The sequence below is a fragment of the Phyllostomus discolor genome, chromosome 4, assembly GCF_004126475.2.
Source record: "Phyllostomus discolor isolate MPI-MPIP mPhyDis1 chromosome 4, mPhyDis1.pri.v3, whole genome shotgun sequence".
Classification (NCBI taxonomy): domain Eukaryota; kingdom Metazoa; phylum Chordata; class Mammalia; order Chiroptera; family Phyllostomidae; genus Phyllostomus; species Phyllostomus discolor.
This window is the reverse complement of record NC_040906.2, coordinates 186245062-186256095: the sequence shown is the minus strand read 5'-3', so window position 1 is coordinate 186256095 and position 11034 is coordinate 186245062. Positions and strand designations below refer to the sequence as shown.

The 11034-nt window shown below is 42.6% G+C and overlaps 2 long non-coding RNA genes across 2 annotated transcripts; one reads left to right on the top strand and one right to left on the bottom strand.

The window, feature by feature from the left end:
* Positions 1–1904: 1904 nt before the first annotated feature.
* On the top strand, positions 1905–10663 carry LOC118500333. The gene is made up of 3 exons (XR_004902900.1): positions 1905–2318; positions 7751–7890; positions 10107–10663. It is a non-coding gene; the product is annotated as an uncharacterized LOC118500333 (long non-coding RNA).
* On the bottom strand, positions 3539–5812 carry LOC118500334. The gene is made up of 2 exons (XR_004902901.1): positions 4745–5812; positions 3539–3752 (listed from the first exon to the last, which is right to left on the bottom strand). It is a non-coding gene; the product is annotated as an uncharacterized LOC118500334 (long non-coding RNA).
* Positions 10664–11034: the final 371 nt, after the last annotated feature.

Sequence of the window (11034 nt, the reverse complement as noted above, 5' to 3'; positions counted from 1 at the left end):
TGCAAAATACGGTGGAAGAAACCTCAGGTAAAGAAGGGAATGCAGACCTCATCCACAGTTATCTCAGATGTGCTTCTGGAAACACATCCTTGCCCGAAACTGTCAGCCTTTTTAGCACAACTGATTCTCACCTTCTCAAACCGACTCTGAAGAGGGAGCAGAGCTTACATGCGGGGAAATTCTGCTTTTCATTCCACACAGGTACCTTTTTCAGCAACCCTAAGATACAATGTGTAGGAAATGGAGAAGCTACAGGGAAATCAAAAACAGCACAAACACTCATACACCTGCATGCATGCGCCTGGTCGGCACACATGGAAAACACATTTGTCTGTGTGGCACAGTTAAGGGTAATAAGAGCGATGAATAAAAATGGTCTGTTTATATTCAGACACTCTAAAATTGACCCGTGGCTTGTTAGGATGTGGGAAATGGTGATGTGGCAGCGTACGTTGAACAATAGCAAAAACACATGGGTGCTCAGAAGAATATTGCTTTAGCCACTGATTTCTTTACAATTCTGAGCAAACTACTCATATATACACACATATATGTATATATATAATTATTTTTAGATTTTTCATTTATTTATTTTTAGGGAGATAGGAAGGGAAGGAGAAAGAGAGGGAGAGAAATATCAATGTGTGGTTGCTTCTCATGCATCCCCTACTAGGAACCTGGCCTGAAACCCAGGCATACACCCTAACTGGGAATTGAACCTGCTACCCTTTGGTTCTCAGGCCTGTGCGCAATCCACTGAGTTATACCAGCCAGAGTCATTTATACATATTTTTAAGTCATTTGATGAAGGCTATTTTGAAGTTAAATATTTAATATCAGTCATAAATCCTTTGTAACTCCTGGTTCTCAGTGATCTATCCCTAACAAGAGATACTTCAGGCAAAGTATTTCTTAAGGAAGTCAGGATGGCTAGAATATTCCAACTTAACCCGAGATAATAGTTTTACTCTGAGCTAGATACAGGGCTAAGCACTTTCATTTTCATGCAAAGCCCCTTTGAGATAGATCAAATTATTGTACCTGAGAGTCAGATGAGGAAACTGAAACCCAGAGGAGATTAAGTACCTTGGGCACTAACATGATGGGGAAATAGCGAAGTCGGGACTCACCCCAGGTGGTTTGGTGCCAGCCTCCTGGGACTTAAATGCCAGGCTATGCAACTCAGAGACAACCAGGCTACTCGTTGGAAAGTTAATTTTTCAGTTAATACTATTCTATGTTCAAAGTGACAGAAAAGACTCCAACCAGGGCTTTATAAGATCACTATAGCCTTCATTCAGCAACATGCTGGTAGCATAATAGAGCAAAGAAAGAAAAGGAAGGACACAGTTTAGGATTCAGGCCTAAGGACCTGTGAAACTCTTAAGGACCTGAGGGGGTTGTGAGGCATGCAGAGGGCATCATTTCCTGCCCAGAACCGAGGGATAAGGTTAAAAAAAATTTCTGGGTGGAAAATTACTTTAGACTTCATGAAAGGTTCATATTGTTAGAAAGGATGACTGTTGTTTACTGTTCTGTCTTTTGAGTTCACGCCTAGGGTTTTAAATGAGTCTTGACTTTGGCTTCTGGCATTTGCAGAACCAAGCAGCAAATGCTCTTTATACCCCAGCACAGACCTTTCTCACACATCGTGCCACCATACGGACATACCTACATGGAATTCCAGCGCTTTCCCTTTAAAAACATTTGAGGCTACACTGGCCACCAGCTACACTGGCTGGTGTAGCTCAGTGGTTGGGTGCCAGCCTGCAAGCCAGAAGGTCGCTGGTTCTATCCTCAGTCTGGGCACGTGCCTGGGTTGCAGGCCAGGTCCCTGGTTGGGAGTGTGTGAGAGGCAACCAGGAGAAGTTTCTCTTGCATATCAATGTTTTTCTCTCTAAAAATAAATAAAATATTTAAAATAAAAAATAAAAACATGAAGCATCTCACAATTCCTTGGCCTTGCTTGGTCCATTCCCTAGGTGGGGTTGTTTGCTTCTCTTAATGACTCCTATCTTTAAGAAGTTCATTTAAAACAGGCACAGCTACTTTATTTATATGCTAATCACTAAGGCCATAATTGGATCAGGTCTATACGGCAGTCACCCTGAGATATTTATGGCACATGCTTTCTCCAAGTCCTCTCTTTTCCATTGACTAGATCAGAGGGAATGCAAGAGGAGAAAGAGGTTAGTTATGCTGCAGGGTGTTATTTAGAGGTAATTCGGCATGATATATGTTAGCACTGGGTAGGACACACAGAGTATTTGCAAAAGAGAAAAAGGAAGAAAAGAGTAGCATTTTGTGCTAGGAATCAGGTATAATCAACCCTTCCAATATTGCTGTTGCTTCTGAGTATATTCAGGCTAACTTAAGGATTTTCTGGTTTATGTATTATGGTTGCTTTATTTCATTCTGTTTTAATTTGGCGTTTATTTGTTTCAGTCTGTGGTTATTTTGTTTTATGTTTATTTCATAGGTTTGTTTTTACTGAAGAGGGACCACTGTGACACAGAAGATGATTTAGAATAAGGGATGTGTGTTTAAAAAAGATAAAGCTGAGAAACGGTGATGCAGACCATAGTCCTGGTTGTCAGGCAGCGTGGCCTTGGATGAGTCATAACTTTCCCATTTGCAAAAAGTCTGGGGCCCTGTTAGTGATAACCCAAGCACAGCTGCCCGTCACATGCACCTAGGGGGTGTTTTAAAATGAGATGCTTGCTATAAAGCATGGTAGAACTTTTTGGGGTGGTGAAATTTTTCTGTATCTCGATTATGATGGCAGTTACATGACTATATATGTATAGGTCAAAACCTGAGAACTGTACACTAAAAGGGTGAATTTTACTGTATATAAATGATTTGATTTAAAATTTTAAAATTAAAAACAATGTAAAATTTTTTGAATATTATTATATTGAAAAAAGTGCTTGGGCCCCACCTAGATCCAGCTACCTACTGAAAGGTATCCAGCCTCTTCGCCCCCTTTGCACGTGTGAATCTAGTGGGAACTGACTCAGCCTCTCTAAGTTGGTGTCATCCAGGTCCAGATGCTCATCAGCTGTGTCTGTAGAGTCCAGAGGAACTTGGGTGGCAGAGAACAGTGTGGGTGCCTACAGCTACAGCGTGTCTGAATAGACCACTTAAATCGTATGGGGTATGTGGCTAAGTTCTGAGTGTAATACTGAACTAGAGCATCCTTTATGATCAATGAGCAGAAAATGTGGAAGCAGCCAAGTACTGATCACATATTAGAAACCAGTGTAAAGATAGAGGATATTAAACTAAATTAGAACTGCATATTAATAAAAAAGCTATTATTTTTTTGCATTAAAAAACAATTCTGTTGATGAGTCTGACACCAATCACATGAAATTACCCAGCAGACACAGGCTCACTGATTTGAACTCTGTGGACTTTAGGAAAGAAGGAATGCATCCTTGAGTCTGACAGGTATTTTCGATTCAGCATCAACCACTAAGAGGATCCCACCCTGGCATTCACAATATATTCAAAAAGATCTATGAGACCCTCATAGTTAAAAGTGTTTACTGACAGCATTCACAATATATTGGACTTCTGATAGAAAAATGGGATGTTGAAAATACTTAGCTTTGTTTAAAGCTCATAGAAGAGTGCTGTAGGTGTGCTTTGAGGTGTGTCTAAGGAACATCCCCCATTCTTCTGAAGCTGAGGGTTTAGGGGACTGCATTCCTGTAGTGTAGCCATCATCCTCGGCTCAGCTGCTGGAACTGTGGAAGGCACCAATGTCAGGTTGATTGGAAACACTGATATAATAACACCAAGATGGGTCTCTGAGGGAACCAGAATGCAAGATCACAGAGGAAGTTGGGTGCCATTGTGCCATGGGAAGCCAAAGTTGGGGGCAAACTAGAATTAGTGGGAAGCAGTAACTATTGTAGTAACAACAACAGCACCAACCACAATAATAAATAATAGCAATAATAGTAGCTGACACCTATGAAATGCTGATGTGTGCCATGCACTGAAGAAACCATGACTCGGATGTGATCACTTTCCTTAAGGTCACACAGCTGGTCAGTGACAGAGCTGGGAGGCAACCCAGGTACGGCACTTCTCAAACCAGTTTACACAATCTCTGCAAGTGCCCTTGCGCCTCAGGGAAGCCCAGGATACGGCTGCTGCTGCGGAGAGGATGGAAGCAGAGTGCAGAAGCAGAGCCACGAGACACAGCGGTGCACGGAGACAGGGCAGAGCAGCAGCACTCTTCCCGAGGACTTAGGGGTGCCAGCTCCAGTCTGCACGTGACCTTGCTGTGCTTAAAGGGAGGCCTATATTTTAAACAACCCTCCCTCTCCTTCTCCCTGCCCTTATGAACCGATTTCGTGGGATCTCTGTTTCTTGAAATCAGAAAACGTGAAACTAGAATGAAGAAATACACAAGAGAAGGGGAAGCTGAGGGAACATTTCTCAGGCAGAGGCCAGGGCAGAGAGAATTCTCCCAGCGCTCTCTGGTTGTGATAGTATTTTTTCAACCATCTCAGGTTGAGGAAGATGAGCCCCTGCTGCAGTTCATTAAGGAAATATCGATGGAGACTCCACAAGAGGACACTAAGCTGCTGAGGGTGCTTGGCATTACTCAGCATTACACTTAGCTAAATGACAGCTGTTAAACCCAGTTTCTTCAGATGTTCTCTTCTTGGGCTCGTGCCCCGTTTTCTATAATGGAGTTACTTGTCCGTATTTCAAAGGTTTTACTCACCACTAGGTCCCTCACCTCACTCATCGCCCTTCTTTTGATGCAAGACACCATTTATCATTTCTTCTTAAGTATCAAAAGTTAAAATCCCAGACAATATGCTGAGTCTTCAGGATTCCTCTGTCCTATTGTGGAAAGAAATGATCTGGTAGGCTCCCTCTGTCCCTCGGGTTTGCAGAGGAGGATCAGACCAAGGAATTGTCCAGGAGCTCGGGAGCAGGAGCAATCACCAGGAGAGCTCTGCATCCTGAAAGGTTCCGAGGAGGTCAGCCAGGCAGACACAGCCCAGGACGGGGGGATGCTCAAATTAAATGGTGAGCCAGCCACTGTGCAAATTTCAGAGCTGTGGGTTAATAGGGGTCAGTCTTTAGTTCTCAGTGTCTGGAGAGATGGTTCTGATTTTTTCAATTACACTGAAGCACACCAGCAAGGGAAAAATCCACCCTGGCTCACCTGTTTGTTTTTTCTGCTCTCCTGTGACTTCCCAAAGGGCTTTATTAATACTCTATGACTTCAGCTATTTGATCCCCTAAAGAAAGGTTCAGGAACCAACAACCTTTCCTTCTAATCTTACCTCAGTGTTCCTTCTGATTTGAGTCACTGAAGACTTCCTGTTTGAGGCTGAAAAATATTTAAGCAAGCAAGCAAGCAAGCAAGCAGCTCTAGCCAGTTTAACAGGGCATTGGAGCTGTTGCTAGGCAGGGCATTTTAGTACACAAGCATCAGACTGGGTTGCCAGGTTGGCACAAAGGTACAGGTTACCTCACCTGTCCTCCTGGCTAATCTTGTTATGTTAATGGGTGCAATTTCCCCACTATGGAGACTCGATGTTCTTGGCACCTGGACAGTGGCCTGAGGCTTGACTCAGAGGTGTATAAGAACTTGAGAATGCGTTTGTTGCCAGAAGGTCCTGCAGGCACTCCCACACCAGTGAGCAATCCCAGATCCACAGGAATGTGCCACTAGTGGACCGTAACAGACCTGCTCCAAGAAAGCAGCCTGGGACAAAAGGGTGGGGCTCCAGGGGATTCTTTCGGTCCTCAGGACATACTTTGAATTCTTTATAGAATCCTGGCCTTCCTTCCCTTTCCCAAGGGAAGCATATATTTTCACATCTTCGAGGTGCCCTGGATGTGGCATCTTAGCTAAAGCACTATTACATTCCTTCCACCTGGAAAAGTTTTCTCTGTAGCAGGAACTTGCTTTATAAAACACTACAGAACACCTAGTCCAAGCAGAGCGTTATGTGAGAGTGCTGGAGAGCTAGATGTAGAGTACCCCTTAATCATGTGAATAGAAGAGCCCTCCATTTCACCAGAGGGTACGTATTAATTTTCCGGCTGCCTGGGTGGGTAATCTGCATCTCCGAAGAGTGATGGGCCTCATCTGGCACTTGCGCATTTCCTGGCAGTGTGGGGATTTGCCGTTATGTCTTCCTAGCGCTGGTCTACCAAGTGCAGGAAGACCTCATCATTATTATTCTTGGCTTCATTTAGATCCACAAAGTGCCCAGGAGAAAACTCACCTGAGAATGAAATTTCATTTTCTGATTTAAGGGGATGAAAAAAGAATAAAGGAGGTTTGAAGCATATTTTAATTAAGTTATGTTAAAAACTTGGGTCATTTCTAAAATTTTGAAAGGAGATTCTATTAGAACCAGCACCTCCACTCAGCACCAGCACCAGCACTCAGAGGTGTATAAGAGTGCTGGTGCTGGTGGCCCCCCCCACCCCCCAAAAAAAAGGCAATAAGAGAGGCAGAGTTCTTTCTCATTAACCAGCTGAGGGCTTTATTCCTTGAGAAGTGGGTTAGAACTCCAGCTCAGTCTCTCTCTAGTTGAGAGCCCCATACCCCCAACCCTGGGGTACTTTAGTCAAGCTCAGAAAAGCTTCTTCCCAGGACTGGTGAGTCGTCTAAATGAGAACCCATTTGTAAACTGACCCACCCAGCCTGGCACATAGTAGGCCTAAACAGGACAAATAGACTCCTGTCTAATTTTTTTGAGCTATAAGTGTTTAGCCATTCTTCCAAAGGAGGTATCCCCAAATCAGTTTCTGGATTTTCTTTCCCTAAGGACCACTTCAAATCATAAGAGAATAAGAGGGGGTCAAAAAAAAAAACCCACCTTCTAATCCTTTACATGAGCAATACCTGAAATAAACTCAATAAAATAAATTTCTTTCACTTATTTTGACCACTGTGGGCTCTCCTGTCAAAGCTGTGGGAACTGTATTGGATGGAGGCGCACGCACTCACAGCCCTAGAATGCCTTGAGCCTGGAACGTCTTTGACAAGGGAATCTGTGGGAAGCCTGCATGGACGGCCACAGTCATAGGCTCACGAAGTCCCTGAACAAGAATCGTGGTCATTCTGGGCCCCTCCCGAGTCCTGAGCTGGGGGTGGGAATCATTCCTGTCATACCGGGGGTAGCAGCCCTTTCAGGAAAATACAAACACTATAGTCACACATATGGTAACATACACTTACATTAAGATATCGGGGTTTACCTACTTTTGTTCAATTTTTAAAAGAAAAGCAGGTCTCTTCTCTGTCCCCTGGGATGCCTGTGCAGGCCTTCAAAGTAGGATGATGTGCTCAGGACTGTCGCCCTGTTTCTCACGTGTCTCCCTACTAGACTAAGCTGATGAAGAACACCAAGTTCAACTCCCAGTTACTTCCATTATGAGATGTATGAGCTTGGGCATAATTGATTCAACATAGGCTCTGTTTCTTTCTTAGGTCTAAAAAATTGTGATAATAATAGTATTCATCCTTTGTTGTAGGTTTTTTTTTTTTTTTGGAAGATTAAATAAGAGTAGAGAGCTTAGCATGGTGTTTGGCATATAAAAAGGTGTTCTATAATTATTACTGTTATTATTATTGTGATGTCAGTATCTAGCATGTTTATTTATTTACATGAGATTCAAAAAGTTTTAAAAATTGATTTATTGTGCCTGAACCACAGCCCTGCTGTTCGGCTCTATGTTCGTTCTGTGCTTTGACCTACAGTGCTGCATGTGGCTAGAGAATAACAATTATGTATACTGGCTTCACTTTAAATTCCTGACCATTAATCTCAAGTAGGCACTTAACGCTGCCCAGTAATCACACTGTGTTTCTCTAACCCAGTCATCCTCTTACTCTCTACGGTGAGTGGTTCATACTTTCTCTTTCAGCCTCAAACCTCCCCCATTCTCATTGTAGGCTAACAGTTGTGTTTCTATTTCAATGGGGAAAAAAATGCAATCAGAAGAGGTTGCTCCCATCATCCCCACATCTTCTTGCCAACTTGTCTGGAAGCCTTTGTGTTCTGTACTCTCTCCTGTAACCGAGGGTGGACTGCTGTGCTCCTGGATAAAACCAACCCCTTCACTCAAGCACAATAATCCCTCTTCTCTTGCCCTCTCAAGCATATTCTTGAGCATTCTCTCCTTTCTGCATCTCTTTCTACTGATCATTCCTCTTAGGGAACAAGTATTTTACATTTTTTCTCCCATTTTTAAAGACCTTTATTTTGACCCTTTCTCCTTTAATTATACCCCAATTTTTCTCATTCCTCTTAGTGTGAAGCTCCTTGAAAGCTTCACACTAAAAGTTCACCATGGAGTTCACCATGGAGAAGTTCACCAGGTCAGCTGTCTCCAACTTTCCTTCCCCCATCTTTTTTGAACCCATCCAATCAGGTGCAGACCCTTGCAGGTGCAGATACTGCAGCTGTTCTTGTCAAGTCACTGATGACTTAGGCACAGCCAGTTCCAATGGTCCATTCTCAGTCTTCATCTTACTCGACCCATCAGAAGCATTTGCAGGGTTGACCACGTCCTCCTCCTTCCAGAATGACGCACATGCCTGGCTTTTCACTGACCTCTCGCTGTTTCTCCTCAGTCTCCTTTGCTGATTTCCCAGTCTCTAAATGTTGGAGAACCTCAGGGCTCAGACTATGCATTTCTTTCCTTTACAATCCACAGTCTCCCCCTCTGTTCTTCCTACTCAGTACTGCGAACTTTACTCCTCAGTGTTAGAAATGCCCCTCTCCAGGCTTGTTTGATCAACATCTGCCTTCTAACAAGACCCCCAGGTGATCTATTTGCACATTAACGTTTATGATCTTCCTAAGTGGTCCCAACCAATTTCAGGGCCTTAAATGCCATTTATTTGCTGAATTGACTCCCAAATTTATATTTCTAGCCAAGAATCTCCAGTGAATTACAAACTCATTTATCCAACTACCTATCAACTTTTCCACACGAGGTGTTTTGTAGTCAGTCTCATCCTAACCTGTCCATCACTGAGCTCCTGTATTTCCACTAAACCTGTGTCTCCAGTATCCTTTCCTCTCATCAGTAATAGCAGCTCCATTCTCCTGTTGCTCAAGCCCAAACCCTTGGAGTCACCTTGCTTCTTTCTCATATCTGGTGGCAACAATCAAGTCAGCTCTACATAGACAATGTGGTCAAAATTTAGTCTTTCTCATCATCCCGTTATCTGGGATAAACTCTGCTTCCGTTGTTTCTTCTAGTCTTTTCTGAACATGACAGACAGAATAAATTTTGATAGATCATGACACTCCTCTGTTTAAAGCCTTCCAGCATTTCTACCTTATCTGAGGTAGGACCCACAAGACCCCACATGGCCTGTTTTTCTTATTACCTTTCTGACTCTTCAGCTGTTTCCTTTCTTAATGTTCTAGAACCTCCTTGCCCTTCCTGCTGTTCCTCAGACCCAGCGGGCATTTTCTTGCCTCAGGGCCTTTTTGTACTTTCCGTTCTTTCTGCCTGAATGCTCTTCCTCCAGATATCTGTGGGACTCCTTCTACTCAAAGTCACCTTCTCAGGAGGCCTTCCCTGACCGTGCTATCTAAAATCTCAGCCTCAGCCCTCTCCCTTCATTTCATGCCCCTTTTTCTTATTTATTAATTCATTTGTTTATTAGCAACCCTAGCATTCTCCCTCTTCTCTCTCTCTCTCTATTAATGAGTTCTCCAAAGAAAGAGAACCAATAAGATATATAAAATATAGTATAATATAGTATAGTATGATATGATATAACATAACATAATATATTATAATATAATATAAAATAAATGACAGATAGAGGTTTATTATGAGGATGGGCTCATAGAGTGCAACTAAGTCCTTCGCTTTGCTATCTGCCCCAGAGGCCCAGGAAAGCAAGTGGTGTAGGTCCAGTCCAAACCTGAAGGCCTGAGAACCGGGGCAGTCAATGGTGTAAGCCCCAGGCTGAATGTGCAGTTCCCTAGAGCCAGGACAGGCAACATCTCACTCTGGGCAGGCGAAGATGGATGTCTCAGCTCAAGTAAAGAGAAAATAAATGTTCCCTTACTCTGTCTTTTTGTTCTGTGCAGGCCCTCAAAAGACTGGACGATGCCAATCTGCACTGATGAGGCTGAACCTCACTCAGTCACACATTCAAATGCTAATCTCTTCCAGAAACATCCTCCCAGACACAACCAGAAATAATGTTTACCAGCTTGCTGGGCATCCCTTAGCCTAGTCAAGTTGACACATAAATTTAACCATGACTCTCTCTCTTCCTGTGTGTGTACATATTTATTTGTTTATCAGCTTTTCTTGTGTTCCACTGATTTTGTTTGTCAGGATCTGTGGAAACACCATACTGCTTTAATTACTACATTTTTATGGTAATTCTGTTCTTCTTTGACATTAGATTTGGCTTTTCTTGTCCATTTGCTATGTCATGCACGTTTTAGAATCAGTTTCTTGAGATCCATGAAAAACTCTGTCAGCATTTTCATTGAAGTTACATTGGATATATTTATTAACTTAGAGAAACTTGCTATCCGTATTACAATGAAAGTTCCTATGCATAAAATAGTATTTCTTTCTGTTTAATTAGGCCCCCTTTAATATTGTTTGATAAAGTTTCATATTAGCTCATAATGTTCATGTACATTTTTGCTTTTATCCCTATATTACATATTTCTTTATGTTGTAGATGTTGCATATGAATTCTTTAATAAACTGTTTTATTTGGAAATGATACAGATTTACAGAAAAGTTGTAAGGATAGTACTGAGAGCTCTTGCACACACCTCACCCAGTTCCAGTTTTCCCTAATATTACTGTCTCACACTACTCTGCTATGATTGTCAGAGCTAGTACACTGATGTTGTTATGGTACAATTAGCTAAACTCCAGACTTTGCTAGGATTTCCCCAGTTTTTCATTAATGTCCTTTTTCTGTTCCGGAGCCTCACCCAGAATACCACATTGCATTTAGCTGCCTCTGTCTCTACATATTCCATGCTTCAC